General features: G+C 46.4%; 2 non-coding genes and 7 pseudogenes across 2 annotated transcripts; all 9 read right to left on the reverse strand.

Annotated features, from left to right (window-relative positions):
* Window positions 1–150: 150 nt before the first annotated feature.
* LOC138252170 (5S ribosomal RNA) lies at window positions 151–259 on the reverse strand (annotated as a pseudogene).
* Window positions 260–705: 446 nt separating this feature from the next.
* On the reverse strand, window positions 706–824 carry LOC138256442 (5S ribosomal RNA; annotated as a pseudogene).
* Window positions 825–1269: 445 nt separating this feature from the next.
* Window positions 1270–1378, reverse strand: LOC138252052 (5S ribosomal RNA; annotated as a pseudogene).
* A 446-nt stretch (window positions 1379–1824) lies between these two features.
* Window positions 1825–1943, reverse strand: LOC138254152 (5S ribosomal RNA). Its single transcript, XR_011196825.1, has one exon. It is a non-coding gene; the product is annotated as a 5S ribosomal RNA (ribosomal RNA).
* Window positions 1944–2389: 446 nt separating this feature from the next.
* LOC138251901 (5S ribosomal RNA) lies at window positions 2390–2498 on the reverse strand (annotated as a pseudogene).
* A 446-nt stretch (window positions 2499–2944) lies between these two features.
* Window positions 2945–3063, reverse strand: LOC138254357 (5S ribosomal RNA). Its single transcript, XR_011197026.1, has one exon. It is a non-coding gene; the product is annotated as a 5S ribosomal RNA (ribosomal RNA).
* Window positions 3064–3508: 445 nt separating this feature from the next.
* Window positions 3509–3627, reverse strand: LOC138255994 (5S ribosomal RNA; annotated as a pseudogene).
* Window positions 3628–4073: 446 nt separating this feature from the next.
* LOC138256443 (5S ribosomal RNA) lies at window positions 4074–4192 on the reverse strand (annotated as a pseudogene).
* A 445-nt stretch (window positions 4193–4637) lies between these two features.
* On the reverse strand, window positions 4638–4746 carry LOC138252086 (5S ribosomal RNA; annotated as a pseudogene).
* Between the last annotated feature and the right edge of the window lie 254 nt (window positions 4747–5000).

Below are 5000 nucleotides of genomic sequence, written 5' to 3' on the forward strand. Positions count from 1 at the left end.
AAGAGTGTATTTTAGTGTTATTGCTTTTTTTTTATTTATTTGAAGAAAGGAAAAAAGAGTAGAAAAAATAATAAATGAAAAGTAACATTAGAGAGGACTCTATGCATTTGTTCTAAGACGTACACCACCTACTGTCTTCAAGAGGCAAAATGCCTACAGCACCTGATATTCCCAGGCAGACTCCCATCCAAGTACTAACCAGGCCCGACGCTGCTTAGCTTCTGAGACGAGGGGCATTCAGGGTGGTATGGCCGTAGGCAGAATACACTCCTGTTTCAGGCATCTTGTGTTGAGACAACCCACCGGTCTTGAGCCTGCTGCTCTCAAACACACCTGCACTCTACTGTTCACAAACTGCCCTCATTCACAAACTTCTTACAGAGGGCCAAGCACACACCCTGTTTTGCACCAGCCTCACAATCGCTTCATCTGCACTTACACACAGTCTCAGACAGCCCTTTCTTTAGGGCCCAGCACAAGCAGCAACAGACCAGCTCACCACCAGCAGCTTGGGGTGAGTGTGAAGTGCAGAAAGATTCTCAATTTTCCTTCAGAAAGAGTGTATTTTAGGGTTATTGCTGTTTTTTTATTTATTTGAAGAAAGGAAAAAAGAGTAGAAGAAATAATAAATGAAAAGTAACATTAGAGAGGACTCTATGCATTTGTTCTAAGACGTGCACCACCTACTGTCTGCAAGAGGCAAAATGCCTACAGCACCTGGTATTCCCAGGTAGTCTCGCATCCAAGTACTAACTAGGCCCGACGCTGCTTAGCTTCTGAGATCAGACGAGATCAGGCGCATTCAGGGTGGTATGGCCGAAAGCAGAACACACTCCTGTTTCAGGCCTCTTGTGTTGAGACAGCCCGCCGGTCTGGAGCCTGCTGCTCTCAAACACACCTGCACTCTTCTGTTCACAAACTGCCCTCCTTCACAAACTTCTTACAGAGGGCCAATCGCACACCCTGTTTTGCACCAGCCTCGCAATCGTTTCATCTGCACTTACACACAGTCTCAGACTGTCCTTTCTTTAGGGCCCAGCACAAGCAGCAACAGACCAGCTCACCACCAGCAGCTTGGGGTGAGTGTGAAGTGCAGAAAAATTATCAATTTTCCTTCAGAAAGAGTGTATTTTAGTGTTATTGCAGTTTTTTTATTTATTTCAGAAAGGAAAAAAGAGTAGAAGAAATAATAAATAAAAATTAACATTAGAGAGGAATCTATGCAATTGTTCTAAGACGTGCACCACCTACTGTCTGCAAGAGGCAAAACGCCTACAGCACCTGGCATTCCGAGGCGGTCTCCCATCCAAGTACTAACCAGGCCCGACATTGCTTAGCTTCTGAGATCAGACACATGCAGGGTGGTATGGCCGTAGGCAGAACACACTCCTGTTTCAGGTCTCTTGTGTTGAGAATGCCTGCCGGTCTGGAGCCTGCTGCTCTCCAACACACGTGCACTCTTCTGTTAACAAACTACCCTCCTTCACAAACTTCTTACAGAGGGCCAAGCACACACCCTGTTTTGCACCAGCCTCGCAATCGCTTCACCTGCACTTACACACAGCCTCAGACCGCCCTTTCTTTAGGGCCCAGCACAAGCAGCAACAGACCAGCTCACCACCAGCAGCTTGGGGTGAGAGTGAAGTGCAGAAAAATTCTCAATTTTCCTTCAGAAAGAGTGTATTTTAGTGTTATTGCTGTTTTTTAATTTATTTTAAGAAAAGAAAAAAGAGTAGAAGAAATAATAAATGAAAATTAACATTAGAGAGGACTCTATGCATTTGTTCTAAGACGTGCACCACCTACTGTCTGCAAGAGGCAAAATGCCTACAGCACCTGGTATTCCCAGGCAGTCTCCCATCCAAGTACTAACCAGGCCCGACTCTGCTTAGCTTCTGAGATCAGACAAGATCAGGCACATTCAGGGTGGTATGGCCATAGGCAGAATACACTCCTGTTTCAGGCCTCTTGTGTTGAGACACCCCGCCGGTCTGGAGCCTGCTGCTCTCAAACACACCTGCACTCTACTGTTCACAAACTGCCCTCCTTCACAAACTTCTTACAGAGGGCCAATCGCACACCCTGTTTTGCACCAGCCTCACAATCGCTTCATCTGCACTTACACACAGTCTCAGACTGCCCTTTCTTTAGGGCCCAGCACAAGCAGCAACAGACCAGCTCACCACCAGCAGCTTGGGGTGAGTGTGAAGTGCAGAAAGATTCTCAATTGTCCTTCAGAAAGAGTGTATTTTAGTGTTATTGCTGTTTTTTTATTTATTTTAAGAAAGGAAAAAAGAGTAGAAGAAATAATAAATGAAAAGTAACATTAGAGAGGACTCTATGCATTTGTTTTAAGACGTGCACCACCTACTGTCTGCAAGAGGCAAAATGCCTACAGCACCTGGTATTCCCAGGCAGTCTCCCATCCAAGTACTATCCAGCTCCAACTCTGCTTAGCTTCTGAGATCAGACGCATTCAGGGTGGTATGGCCGTAGGCAGAATACACTCCTGTTTCAGGCCTCTTGTGTTGAGACAGCCCGCCGGTCTGGAGCTAGCTGCTCTCAAACACACCTGCACTCTTCTGTTCACAAACTGCTCTCCTTCACAAACTTCTTACAGAGGGCCAATCGCACACCCTGTTTTGCACCAGCCTCACAATCGCTTCATCTGCACTTACACACAGTCTCAGACTGCCCTTTCTTTAGGGCCCAGCACAAGCAGCAACAGACCAGCTCACCACCAGCAGCTTGGGGTGAGTGTGAAGTGCAGAAAAATTATCAATTTTCCTTCAGAAAGAGTGTATTTTAGTGTTATTGCTGTTTTTTTATTTATTTTAAGAAAGGAAAAAAGAGTAGAAGAAATAATAAATGAAAATTAACATTAGAGAGGAATCTGTGCAATTGTTCTAAGACGTGCACCACCTACAGTCTGCAAGAGGCAAAATGCCTACAGCACCTGGCATTCCCAGGAAGTCTCCCATCCAAGTACTAACCAGGCCCGACGCTGCTTAGCTTCTGAAATCAGACGAGATCAGGCGCATTCAGGGTGATATGGCCGTAGGCAGAACACGCTCCTGTTTCAGGTCTCTTGTGTTGAGACTGCCCGCCGGTCTGGAGCCTTCTGGTCTCAAACACACGTGCACTCTTCTGTTCACAAACTACCCTCCTTCACAATCTTCTTACAGAGGTCCAATCGCACACCCTGTTTTGCACCAGCCTCACAATCGCTTCATCTGCACTTACACACAGTCTCAGACTGCCCTTTCTTTAGGTCCCAGCACAAGCAGCAACAGACCAGCTCACCACCAGCAGCTTGGGGTGAGTGTGAAGTACAGAAAAATTCTCAATTTTCCTTCAGAAAGAGTGTATTTTAGTGTTATTGCTGTTTTTCATTTATTTTAAGAAAGGAAAAAAGAGTAGAGGAAATAATAAATGAAAATTAACATTAGAGAGTACTCTATGCATTTGTTCTAAGACGTGCACCACCTACTGTCTGCAAGAGGCAAAATGCCTACAGCACCTGGTATTCCCAGGCAGTCTCCCATCCAAGTACTAACCAGGCCCGACGCTGCTTAGCTTTTGATATCAGACGAGATCAGGCGCATTCAGGGTGGTATGGCCATAGATTGAATGCACTCCTGTTTCAGGCCTCTTGTGTTGAGACAACCCACCGGTCTGGAGCCTGCTGCTCTCAAACACACCTGCACTCTACTGTTCACAAACTGCCCTCCTTCACAAACTTCTTACAGAGGGCCAATCGCACACCCTGTTTTGCACCAGCCTCACAATCGCTTCATCTGCACTTACACACAGTCTCAGACAGCCCTTTCTTTAGGGCCCAGCACAAGCAGCAACAGACCAGCTCACCACCAGCAGCTTGGGGTGAGTGTGAAGTGCAGAAAGATTCTCAATTTTCCTTCAGAAAGAGTGTATTTTAGGGTTATTGCTGTTTTTTTATTTATTTGAAGAAAGGAAAAAAGAGTAGAAGAAATAATAAATGAAAAGTAACATTAGAGAGGACTCTATGCATTTGTTCTAAGACGTGCACCACCTACTGTCTGCAAGAGGCAAAATGCCTACAGCACCTGGTATTCCCAGGTAGTCTCGCATCCAAGTACTAACTAGGCCCGACGCTGCTTAGCTTCTGAGATCAGACGAGATCAGGCGCATTCAGGGTGGTATGGCCGAAAGCAGAACACACTCCTGTTTCAGGCCTCTTGTGTTGAGACAGCCCGCCGGTCTGGAGCCTGCTGCTCTCAAACACACCTGCACTCTTCTGTTCACAAACTGCCCTCCTTCACAAACTTCTTACAGAGGGCCAATCGCACACCCTGTTTTGCACCAGCCTCGCAATCGTTTCATCTGCACTTACACACAGTCTCAGACTGTCCTTTCTTTAGGGCCCAGCACAAGCAGCAACAGACCAGCTCACCACCAGCAGCTTGGGGTGAGTGTGAAGTGCAGAAAAATTATCAATTTTCCTTCAGAAAGAGTGTATTTTAGTGTTATTGCAGTTTTTTTATTTATTTAAGAAAGGAAAAAAGAGTAGAAGAAATAATAAATAAAAATTAACATTAGAGAGGAATCTATGCAATTGTTCTAAGACGTGCACCACCTACTGTCTGCAAGAGGCAAAACGCCTACAGCACCTGGCATTCCGAGGCGGTCTCCCATCCAAGTACTAACCAGGCCCGACGTTGCTTAGCTTCTGAGATCAGACACATGCAGGGTGGTATGGCCGTAGGCAGAACACACTCCTGTTTCAGGTCTCTTGTGTTGAGAATGCCTGCCGGTCTGGAGCCTGCTGCTCTCCAACACACGTGCACTCTTCTGTTAACAAACTACCCTCCTTCACAAACTTCTTACAGAGGGCCAAGCACACACCCTGTTTTGCACCAGCCTCGCAATCGCTTCACCTGCACTTACACACAGCCTCAGACCGCCCTTTCTTTAGGGCCCAGCACAAGCAGCAACAGACCAGCTCACCACCAGCAGCTTGG

The sequence above is a fragment of the Pleurodeles waltl genome, chromosome 8 (genome assembly GCF_031143425.1).
Source record: "Pleurodeles waltl isolate 20211129_DDA chromosome 8, aPleWal1.hap1.20221129, whole genome shotgun sequence".
Lineage (NCBI taxonomy): Eukaryota > Metazoa > Chordata > Amphibia > Caudata > Salamandridae > Pleurodeles > Pleurodeles waltl.